Genomic DNA, 13,260 nt, shown 5'->3' on the forward strand with positions numbered 1-13,260 from the left:
TGCAGAGATGGGTTTTCAATTGTTAATTAACCTTCATCTTCTATTTTCAAGAACAATTTTGTAGAACGCCTTTCTGTCGATGCAACAGAAGTATCATTAACGTTCCAAGTATTTTTGGTTCACATTCAAGACGAAGTTGTAATTTTTAGAGACAAATTTTTAGCGCGCGATGGTGGTGGTGCCGTGGTGGTTCCACCGGTCTGCAACAGCTAACAAAAAAGGTCGATGAAGGCCTTCGTTGATAAAATCTATTGAAGAAACGTTCAAGAAAAGTCAAACAAGTATTTTTTAGAACCGCCAAATCAACATGATAATTGATTGATTTTGTGATTATTTCGTGTGTTATGTTTCCCCCCTGTGTGGTGGATTGATAACATTGGGCTTCGTGGTGGTATCTGTTGAGCTGGCGGGATGGTTTCTTCATTTTCATTCTCTTTCCACCATTGGGTATATTTGAGTTATTGTTTGTTGGTGCACAAATTGCATGGTATGTGTCTCTAAGTAGGATTTGTGTGACAGGTCAGTCGAGTAGCTTGTACTGGATGAGGTGAGATTATTGGGCCTGAAATGAGTGCCATAGGATTTGATTAAGATATGTTTGCAAGAATTGTGTCACTAGCCAGCTTAGATTTTGGCTATGGTTCTTATCGGGCAAGAAAGTTTCACGACTTGTTAATCTGATGGGTGGTTATGAGTTTCTGTATGTTTCTTTCATCATCGACACTATACGAAGGTTGAGAACAAGGTTTTAGTTGATATGAGGTTTGTTACCGGTGGGTTATCGAGCAACTATTGCGGTCAGAAGTTATTGCTATGAGTATTTGAGTTATGTAGTATATCATGTGATTATGTCTTGAGATATGGTTATGGATTGATACAACTTGTTCACAGTTATACGATGCATAGATGCAAGAATCGGGTCATATAATGAGTTTCAGATGTTGGAGATTTGGGTTTTAAGGTTTATGGACTAAGGTTGAAGTAAAGATCCTTTGTTAGGTGGTATTGTCGGGCTTATATAGATTGGGGTGACATAGGATAACCCATGCTTATGTGTATGGTGAGGGTATATGGCGATTTGAAGGCTTTGGAACGACTCTTGGCACGTTCGAGGACGAACGTATGTTTAAGTGGGGAGAATCTAACGACCCGACTGATCGTTTTGAGCTTTAGCATTCATTCGGTGGTTTGAGACTTTAAGTAGCTTCATATTATGTATTATGACTTGCGTGTATGGTTGGTTTAGATTTTCGAGCGGTTCAGGATATATTTGGAAGAATAATTCTCGTTTTAGAAGTTTTACATTGGAAGAGTTGACCAAGTTTGACTTTTGGGTAAACCGACTCGGAATTGGGTTTTAGTTATTCTAATAAGTTTGTATAATGATTTTGGACATTTTCACAAATTTAGGTTAAATTCCGATGAATTTTGGATAAGTTTGGGTTGTATGGTGATTGTTTTCGATTTCGACGTCGATTTGAGCATAAAGGTTACCATATTGAACAAACTGCCTTTGATTCGTGTTTCGACTAAACCATTATATCCGTATCGTAATTTTGGAACTATAGAAACTGAAATCATCAAGTTTCGACATCGTATGGGGAATTTATGATCATTTTACTAAGAACTGGGTTGCCAGATTTTTCATATTAATTACGAAATTGCCACTGAATTCGTATTTAAAAATCTGCACTATTTTCAAATATTGAAACCAACATATCTCCTTTATTATAAGGTCAAATGGAGTGATTCAAAAGTCTAACTTGAATAGAACTTTACGAGGAATCCATTGGAGGTATCAAAAGAGAGTTTCGGGATCGTTTGGCATAATAAACGAGGCAGAACAGCTGGGCATATTTTGGCTATTAATGATATTTGAGTTTTTCTCATCTTGAAAGTTTGGGATTGGGAGAATTCAATGATGTTCTTCAAGTTCTTTCATGGGGTAAGGTCTAAACCATAACCTAAGTATTTTTCTTTTATTCATTCCTTTGGTTTAAGCTTTAATCGATGATTTTAATTGAAAACTCATTTAATTCTTTAAATCAAAACCTAGGGTTATGTCCTAAATTTTAAAAATTAAAAATGAGTTAGAGGCATTTATTCGATGCCTTTTGAGGATTTTGTTCTCCTATATTAGGAGAACAACATATTCGAATTTGGCGAGTTTTGGAGGAATATTTCGGGAGATATGGGACCCAACTAGTGTGGGTTGGACTCTTGGGTTATGAACACCCATGAGCGATATTTTGGCGAATTGGTCGAGCTATCGGACTCTGATTGAGTCGATTTTTGTTCGTGTGAGCTTGTATTGGTTCGGGCTTCGCTCGGATAAGCTTGGATTCAGAATCCAAGGCGGGTCTGGTGTTGACTTTTGTTGACTTTTTGGGAAAAATATGAAGATTATAGCTTTATTTATTGTAATTGGTTTCTCTTGCATTATTTGATGTTATTAAATTATTTTTGGTTAGATTTGATTAGTGTGGAGGCAAATTTTAGGGGAAAATCTATTTTGGAGGGTTGAGTTAGCCTAGTTGAGGTAAGTATCTTACTTAATTTTGTGTGGGGGAAACTACCCCATAGGATTTGGGTTGATTGTGCTATTTGTATTATGTGAAAGCCGTGTACGCAAGGTGACGAGTGGGTACACAAGCTATATGTGGTATTTGACCCGTTTATATTATCTAGACTCTTTCCATGCCTTTAATTGAATTAGCATAACCTGTTATATATATCCAATTGCTAATTTACTCTTACATGCTCTATTTGACGTTGTTAGCACTTGTTCTACCTCTTACTTATTATTTTGCTCTTATATGCTTTAGTTGAAGTTATTGACTTCATTATTATCTTGTTACCTCTTAATTGTTGAATCACCTTTAATTGAAGTTGTTATTTTGTGAAATATCATCTTGTTGAGTTATTGGTGTTGAAGTTGTAATAGCCATTATCACATTGAGGCAAAGTTATTAATTGCTGAGATAACCTTCCTAGTTGAGCATTATCATTCATTTTGTTATTGTTAAAATTTTTGTACACATTGCGGTTGAGCCATGTGCTATTTATTGTGGAAGTATTGATGTTGTTGACTTTGTGGCAAGTTCTGGCATATGGGCACTTGTGGTGCGAGTTGTGATTGTGTTGTGATATTGATACGCATGCGGTAGTATAAGGTTAGGGGTTGATACGCATGCAATGAGATAAGGTAGGCTTGATACGCGTGTTGCTAGTAGGGGAACTACTTGAAGCCATGCGGTGAGATAAGGTGGGCTAAAATGCGTGTAGCTATTTCGGAAAAAAATAATTTTCAAAACTAAATGTAAGGCTCACGCGGTGATATAAGGAAAGATTGTGATTGAAATTGTGAAATGTGAATACGAGGCGGTACCTCTGTTGTGATTTTCATTGTACATTCCATGTTTGAACAACTTGTTGATTTGAACGGTCATTGTTCTTTCTTCAATCATTCATCCATATTTTGATTGTATTTGGTTATTCGTTGTTATCTTCGTGTTGGAACGATTGTGATTTCTTTTGTGAATCATGCATTCTACGTGATTTGTTGTGTTGCTTTAACATGCCAATCTGTGTCTCCGTTATAACTTGGTGAATTAATTGTCAATGTGAATTTAATTGCGTAAAGTCACTATATCATATTCTGTTGAGTTGTTGGTAACTTAATGGTTTAAATAAAAGAATTATTAAATGCTTTATTCTATGTGCCTCTTAAGATAGAACTCGTTATTTCACTCGATGCCTTATTATTCTAAATAGTTGTCGTACTTTCACAATAATTAGGTTCTCAAATTATATCCATCACCCTGTTAGATGTTTACCTTACTTAAAATTGTTATTATATTTTTCTTTAACAAATTCTATATTTAATTCGTTAATTTAACTTATGCTTTGGTTTGTTTAAAAATGATACTTTTACTCAATTTTATTGATTTCTAATATAAACCCATCTTATTCTCTGTTTCGTAAAAATTGTATATTATTTTACTTTACTTGATTTATAAAATAAACTCATTATTTAATTTGACACCTTGCCTTATTCAAGATTATTATTATATTTTATGATGTCTAAATATATCTTTCGTTCATCTAAACTAGTATTTATCATGGTTGCAAAGTAGATGATAGCACGTGGGCTTTGCCGTGCGAAGGAGATTGTTATTGTGGGCACGCGGTGCCATATGTGTAAGATTTGGAAATTGTGGTTCATGACTTGTGGTTTATGAGGTGTGGTGCCTTGGAGTAATTCTTGTTGTAAGTCCATGCGTTGGGAGCAGTTTGATTATTTGAGTTGTCATCCGTTTTTTTCTTATTTGAGTTCATTTATATCTCATAGGGTGTCCTGATTATGATGTTTCTTTATTACTTGTTTACTACTTGCTGCCATTTATGTTTCTATTACTTCATTATTGGTTGTAAATCAATAATTTTTCCGCCATTGGTCTTACAATGATGTTATTTCCATTGTTATCTTATCAATATATCTTGAACAGGTTTCTATGTCTAGTAGGTTTCTTGACCTAGCCTCATCACTACTCTACCGAGGTTAGGTTTGATACTTATTGGGTACCGTTATGGTGTACTCATGCTATGCTTCTGTGCATTTTTTTTTGCAGATTCAAGTATTCTGATTGTGTTGTTAAGAGTTGCGTCTGCACGGCGGGAGGCTTCAAGGTATACCTGCTTGTTCGCAGGCCTCAGAGTCACCATCTTACTTCATTATACTACTGTTAAATTGTAATTCAAAACAATATTGTGTTTAGAAATTCTAGTGTGTTTTAGTAGTGCTTGTGACTCTGTACTACCGATTTTGGGAAATGTATAACTATTGGCTACATGCGGCTATGTATGTCATTTAATGATTTATGATAAGTGATTAAATAGTTCAATACTTTTATTAAATCAACATGTGTTAGGCTTACCTAGTCTTATAGACCAGGTGCCATCACGATATCCTAAGGTAGGAAATTGGGGTCGTGACAAGTTTGTATCATTGCTCTAGGTTTATAGGTACTACGAGTCATAAGCAAATTTGGTAGAGTCTTGCGGATCAGTTCGAAGACGTCTGTACTTATCTTCGAGAGGCTACAGAACTATTAGGAACCACTCCTTTCATTCCTTATCGTGCGACATTGATTCAGCTTGAAGCATATATCTTATATCCATTTACATCCACTAGTATATGATGTTGCGCGCTCAGTATCAGCTATGGTCCAATGGTTTGTAATGTTGTGAATGAGCTACGAGGGTGCCATAGATGCTCGATCATTGTCACGAGGTATTGTCCATACTAAGGACGTAGACGTGTTGGTAGATCTTCAGTTGTTCAACTGTGGGATGCAACTGGTTCATATATCTAACTGGTGCTGTACGAGCTTATGAAGGTTGGTAATGTGGATCATCGGATGTTATGCCCTATGACTCCGCGCCAAGTGGGGGAGTCTACTATCGACGATCAGATTGCATGGGAAAGTGTAATATTAGTCTTGGGTCTGAGGTATATATGCAGTATTGAGGGGTTCCCCGGAATTGTACATGACTAAGATATGAGATTTTCATGGGTGGTGCTGGAACTTGCGATATATCTGTATCATTGCTAAATCTACATTCCAGTATCAAGAGTTTAGAGAAATATCTTTAGATTTATAGAAGGTCTCTTCGGAGTGGGTATCTCGGTTGCAACATTGTTGGGTGCTTCAGAGGAAATACAACGATTTATGGGTTTTTGGATGTCGTGGTTCGTGCTAGGGTCTTCTACAGCGAGCTTTGACTTAGGATCATTGTGTACCGATAAGGGAAAATGTTGATCTGAAGATAAGTCGAGGAGGATTAGAAGAAATGGGTCAGGTCGGTGGTGTTGGATCAGCATAGCAACAAAGGTAACTGGTCTTTTGGTGTGGTAATGCTTCACAAGCATTTTATGGAATTACTTTTGGGTTTGATGGGTTGCGTGACTTGGTTGAGTTGGGGACATTTAGTTCTGATGGCTTGGTGGTGTGTAGACTGGCCTCGAAGAGTTATTGATAGTGTCGACCACGGCTTGAGCTAGATGTCTGCTACCGGCATAAGGAACATGTTGCGTGTTACGATTTTCGCCTGGATGGGGTCACAAGTTCTAAACAGTATGGACGATTTCAGATTTTTAGAAGAATGCTAGCATTATTTGATACCACCTAAGAAGGGTGTGCACTCCAGAAGGCGCATTGTGTTTCGACTTGCAGATGCTTGACTGGTATTACGGTAATCGCCTGGTTGATCGACTGCTGATGTCCAGATTTTGCTTTATGGTATGAAAGAATTATAAAAGTACTTCTCATCGATTGACAGTATGGGAGGAAAATGTCAGTTATTTGAGTAGTGCAATTGGGATCAGATTTGGAGATTCTAGTATTCTAGGGATTTAAAGACTAAGAGGGTTCTCGAGGCAGATTGTTTCATGGTTGTGAACGGTGAAGGTATGTTAAGAGGTTGGCAACTGATGGTATGTACTATAGATATGTTATTGTGGGCTTTTCGGAGGCTATCTACCTACTTCGGAAGGATAAAAATTGATTTGGAGACTACCAGTAGGTCTAATAAGGATGTGTGTTATAAATCGGGTCAGATTTATCTAGTCAGCACAATACTATGGAGGGGTATGTTATCGGTTAGGGTGGATCACATTCGTGTTTTGATATATCTCATGTGTTACTCTCTTAGCGATGGGTTGTGATCTATTGGTTATCTGCACACCGATGCGGTTATGTTTGGGCTTTGTAGAGAAATTCGAGTGGGATTTCTCTTGGGGTGTTGAATGGTTAATTGTGCCTTGGTTATGGTCTTCTTGTTTCTGGTATATAGTAATGTCCATATCTCCATAGTTATGGTCATACGCTTCATGTGTTTGATGTTGATATGCTTATGGTTGTTGATTATGAGTATCATGGCTCGACGTATTCGAGGTGGACCAGTGTTGAATTGGGTCATGGATCGCAATAATGTTATGTTAGGATATGATCCTTTGTGCTTATTTCGTGTGTTATGTGTCCCCTTTTGTTGTGGATTGGTAGCATTGCGCTTTGTGGTGGTATCTGTTGAGCTGGTGGGATGGTTTCTTCATTTCCATTATCTTTCCACCATTGGGTATATTTGAGTTATTATTCGTTGGTACGCGGATTGCATGGTATGTGGCTCTAAGTAGGATTTGTATGACAGGTCAGTCGAGTAGCTTGTATTGGATGAGGTGAGCTTATTGGGCCTGAAATGAGTTCCATCAGATTTGATTATGGTATATTTGCAAGAATTGTGTCACTAGTCGGCTTAGATTTTTGCTATGGTTCTTATCAGGAAAGAGAACTCCACGACTTATTAATCTGATGTGTGGTTATGAGTTTCTGTATGTTTCTTTCATCATTGGCAGTGTACGAAGGTTCAGAACAAGTTTTTAGTTGATATGAGGTTTGTTACCGGTGTCGAGTTAGTTATCGAGCAACTATTGCGGTCGGAAGTTATTGCTATGAGTATTTAAGTTATGTAGTATATCATATGATTATGTCTTGAGATGTGGTTATGGATTGATATAACTTGTTCAGAGTTATACGGTGCATAGATGCAAGAATCATGTTATATATGAGTTCCAAATGTTGGGGATTTGGGTTTTAAGGTTTATGGACTAAGGTTGAAGTAAAAATCCTTTATTAGGTGGTGTTGTATTGCTTATATAGATTGGAGTGATGTGGGATCACCCATAGTTATGTGTATGGTAAGGGTATATGGCGATTTGATGACTTTGGGATGATTCTTGGCACGTTCGAGGACGAATGTATGTTTAAGTGGAGGAGAATGTAACGACCTGCCAGTCGTTTTGAGCTTTCGTGTTTCATTAGATAGTTTGAAACTTTGAGTAGCTTCATATTATGTATGATGACTTGCGTGTATGGTTGGTTTCGGTTTTCGAGCGATCCGGAATTTATTTGGAAGAATGATTCTCATTTTAGAAGCTTTAAGTTGGAAGAGTTGACCAAGGTTTACCTTTTGAGTAAATGTACTTGGAATCGGGTTTTAATTATTCTAATACGTTTGTATGATGATTTTGGATATGTCCACAATGTTTGGTTAAATTCCGATGAGTTTTGAATAAGTTTGGGTTGTATGGTGATTGTTTTCGGTTTCGACGTCGATCTGAGCATAAAGGTTACCATATTGAGCAAACAACCTTTGATTCGTATTTTGACTAAACCATTATATCCGTATCGTAATTTTGGAACCATAGCAACTGAAATCATTAAGTTTCGACATCGTATGCGGAATTTATGGTCATTTTGCTAAGAATCGGGTTGCTAGATTTTTCATATTAATTACGACATTGCCACTGAATTCGTATTTAAAAATCTGCACTATTTTCAAATATTGAAACCAATATATCTCCTTCAGTATAAGGTCAAATTGAGTGATTCAAAAGCTTAACTTGACTGAAATTGTACGAGAAATCCATTGGAGACATCAAAAGAGAGTTTCAGGATCATTTCGCACAAGAAACGAGGCAGAACAGCTGAGTGTTTTTGGCTATTAATGTTGTTGGGGTTTTTCTCATCTTGAAAGTTTGGGATTGGGAGAATTCGAGGATGTTCTTCAAGTTTCTTCCATGGGGTAAGGTCTAAACCATAACCTATGAATTTTTCTTTGATTCATTCCATTGGTTTAAGCTTTAATCCTTGATTTTAATTGAAAACTCATTTAATTCTTTAAATCAAGACCTAGGGTTATGTCCTAAATTTTAAAAATTGAAAATGAGTTAGAGGCGCTTATTTCCCGATTCCTTTTGGCGTTTTGTTCTCCTATATTAGGAGAATAACATATTTGAATTTGGCGACTTTTGGAGGAGTATTTCTGGAGGTATGAGACCGAACTAGTGTAGGTTGGACTCTTGGGTTATGAACACCTAAGAGCGATATTTTGGAAAATTGGTTGAGCTATCGGACTCGAATTGAGTTGGTTTTTATTAGTGTTATCTTGTATTGGTTCGGGCTTTGCTCGGGTATGTTTGGATTCAGAATCCATGGCGAGCCTAATGTTGACTTTTGTTGACTTTTTGGGAAAAATGTAAAGATCATAGCTCTATTTATTATAATTGGTTTCTTGCATTGTTTGATGTTATTAAGTTATTTTTGGTTAGATTTAAGCCGCGTGGAGGTGAATTTTAGGGGAAAAGCTATTTCATAGGGTTGAGTTGGCCTAGTCGAGGTAAGTATCTTGGCTAACTTTGTGTGGGGGAAAAACTACCCCTTAGGATTTGGGTTGATTGTGCTATTTGTATTATGTGAAAGTCGTGTACGCAAGGTGACGAGTGGGTGCACGGGCTATATGTGGTATTTGCAGGTTTACATTGTCTACACTCTTTCCATGCCTTTAATTGAATTGTCATAACATGTTATATCTCCAATTACCAATCTACTCTTACATGCTCTATTTGACGTTGTTAGCACTTGTTCTACCTCTTACCTGTTATTTTGCTCTTATATGCTTTAGTTGAAGTTATTGACTTCCTTATTGTCTTGTTACATCTTAATTGTTGAATCACTTTTAATTGAAGTTATTATTTCGTGGAATATCATCATGTTGAGTTATTGGTGTTGAAGTTGTAATAGCCATTATCACATTGAGGCGAAGTTGTTAATTGTTGAGATACCTTTCCTTGTTGAGCATTCTCATTCATTTTGTTATTGTTAAAATTCCTGTACACATTGCGGTTGAGCCATGGGATATTTATTGTGGAAATGTTGGTGTTGTTGATTTTGTGGCAAGTTGTGGCATACGGGCACTTGTGGTGCAAGTTGTGATATTGATACACATGCGGTGGTATAAGGCTAGTGGTTGATATGTATACAGTGAGATAAGGTGGCCTTGATACACGTGTTGCTAGTAGGGGAACTACTTGAAGCCACACGGTGAGATAAGATGGGCTAAAATGCGTGTAACTATTTCGAACAAAAATGATTTTCAAAACTAAATGTAAGGCTCACGCGGTAAAATAAAAAAATATTGTAATTGAAATTGTGAAATGTGAATATGAGGCAGTACCTCAGTTCTGATTTTTATTGTACATTCTATGTTTGAACAACTTGTTGATTTGAACGGTCATTGTTCTTTCTTCAATATTTCATTCGCATTTTGATTGTATTTAGTTATTCGTTGTTATCTTGGTGTTGGAACGATTGTGGTTTCTTGTGTGAGTCATGCATTCTACGTGATTTGTTGTGTTACTTTAACATGCCAATATGTGCCTCCATTATAACTTGGTGAATTGATTGTCAATATGAATTTAATTGCGTGGAGTCATATTCTGTTGAGTTGTTGGTAACATAATGGTTTAAATAAAAGAATTGTTAACATGCTTTATTCTATGTGCCTCTTAAGATAGAACTCGTTATCTCACTCAGTGCCTTATTATTCTAAATGGTTGTCACACTTTTACTATAATTGGGTTCTCAAATTATACTCATCACCCTATTAGATGTTTACCTTATTTAAAATTGTTATCATGTTTTTCTTTAACAAATTCTATATTTAATTCGTTAGTTTAACTTATGTTTTGCTTTGTTTAAAAATGATACTTTTACTCAATTTTATTGATTTCTAAACTAAACCCATCTTATACTCTGTTTCGTACAAATTGTATATTATTTTACTTTACTTGATTTCTAAAATAAACTCATTATTTCATTTGACACCTTACCTTATTCAAGATTGTTATTATGTTTTATGATGTCTAAATATATCTTTCGTTCATCTAAATTAATATTTATTACAGTTTCAAAGTACATGGTATCACGTGAGCTTTGCCATGCGAAGGTGATTATTATTGTAGGCACGAGGTGCCATATGTGTAAGATTTGGAAATTGTGGTTCATGACTTGTAGTTTATGAGGTGTGGTGCCTCGGGGTAATTCTTGTTGTAAGTCCATGCATTAGAAGGCAGTTTCATTATTTGAGTTGTCATCCGTTTATTCCTTATTTGAGTTCAACTACATCTCATCGGTATTTGATTATATTGTTTCTTTATTACTCGTTTACTACTTGCTGTCATTTATGTTTCTATTACTTCATTGTTGGTTGTAAATCAATAATTTTTCTGCCGTTGGTCTTACATTGATATTATTTCCATTGTTAACTTATATATATCTTGAACATGTTTCTATGTCTAGTAGGTGTTTTGACCTAGCCTCGTCACTACTCTACCGAGGTTAGGCTTGATACTTATTGGGTACCGTTGTGGTATACTCATGCTACGCATGCTATGCTTCTGCGCATTTTTGTGCAGATTCAGGTATTCTGATTGTGTTGTTGAGAGTTGCTTCTGCGTGGCGGGATACTTCAAGGTATAAAATCTTCACGTTAGCAGGCCTTTAAGTCACCATCTTACTTCATTATGCTTATGTTAAATTGTAATTCAAAGCAGTGTAGTGTTTAGAAATTCTAGTGTGTTTTAGTAGTGCTTATGACTCCGTACTACCGGTTTTGGAAAATGTATAACTATTGGCCGCTTGCGGCTATGTATGTCATTTAATGATGTATGATAAATGATTAAATTGTTCAATTCTGTTATTAAATCAGCATGTATTAGGCTTACCTAGTCTTAGAGACTAGGTGCCATCACGACATCCTAAGGTGGAAAATTGGGGTCGTGACACTTCAACAATCCCATTCCCTAGCTGAGCTAGACCATCTAGCTTTCTCTTAAAATCTGCCTCATAAGTAGCCCTAACACAACCCAATATCTTTTCCTTCTTTCTATCCCTTTCCATTTGTATGCCCAATTTGCTAAAATGTGCCTAACACACATGTTATGCTCACATTCATGTAGTATTTCATCAACTGGAGATATCAATCCCTATCATTCAAGGACAAATAACATGTAGTTAGAAACATAATAATAGTAATAAAATGCAAATTCAATATAAAACTACCATAGAAAAAGACTTTCCTTTTGCATGTCACTAATGATAGTGATCTGTGAACCATCTCCCAAGTGAATGTCTTCTTACACAATCTTCAGGAACCATCTCCATGCCTCTTTTTTCCCCTGGGTAACTACTGCCCATGCCACTGGAAACATATGGTTGTTTCCATCTTTGGCAACAACTACTAGGAGCTGACCTTGCAAATTCCCTTAATAAAGAACCCATCCAGACCTATATATTTTCTACAACCCTACAAGAATCCCCTTTTCATAGCATCAAAGCAAATGTAGAAAGAGTTGAACTGTTTCTTCCCATCTTCTGTGTCTGTCAACTTAACCACACATGTGCTACCGGGATTACTTTGGAGCAACACATCTCTATAGTCATGAATCCTATTAAACTCTACCACATGATCTCCCATAGCTTTCTGAAACACTAACTTCTTTGTATTTAAACACACAACCTTGCCTACATACACACCTAGATCTTTCCTTACCCAATCTTGACCCTTTGACTGTAGGTTGTGAGATACTTCTATCTTTAAGGTATACTACTAGATATTTTGAGTTACAAAGGAAGCTGTTTTGGTCCTATGACATTTGTGTCTTGTATTGTAGGTCTTGACAGTGAAGTTTTCACTTTTTCCTTCCTTGTTAGCAAAGATCAACCATGGGCAGCCACCTTTACATTTAACCCTTACTCTAGTAGGCCCATTCACATACTTGTCTAACTCAACTCCCTTCTTCAAGGCATACTTTGTTAATGTTGTCCTAAACTCAGACACTTTTTCAAATAACAAACCCAACTACCACGTCACAATCTTGCATGTTGGATAATAAATTACCCTATTAGTCTTTATTCTACCATTTAACTGTCCTCCTTCACCTTCATCATCAGATACAGGTTCAGGCTCTTCATCAGAATCAAAGGAATCACAATCAAAACTATCATAGTATGGCTCATCTGCTAATACTTTACCATTCAGAGTTCTCCTCTCTTTATCTATATCTTCAAAACCTTCATCCAGCCCCACTTCACTAGATAACCACCACCTTTTCCCTTCTTGCCTTTTCTGCCCCTCCTATTTTTGTTTCTTGAATTGCTTCACATCTTGCTTCACAATCCTAAACTCCTCACGTACATCACTTCCATTATCTATAGACTGGTCAGATTCAGCACCATCATTTCCTGCAATATCATCTTCGGAGTCTTCTTCACTACCTGCAGATTGTTGTACAATAGCTAGGTCTTGTGCAATGTTCTCTACAATAGCTAGGTCTTGTGCACTTTCTTCTTCATCTGTATT

The sequence above is a fragment of the Nicotiana tomentosiformis genome, chromosome 5 (assembly GCF_000390325.3).
Source record: "Nicotiana tomentosiformis chromosome 5, ASM39032v3, whole genome shotgun sequence".
In the NCBI taxonomy this organism is placed as follows: domain Eukaryota; kingdom Viridiplantae; phylum Streptophyta; class Magnoliopsida; order Solanales; family Solanaceae; genus Nicotiana; species Nicotiana tomentosiformis.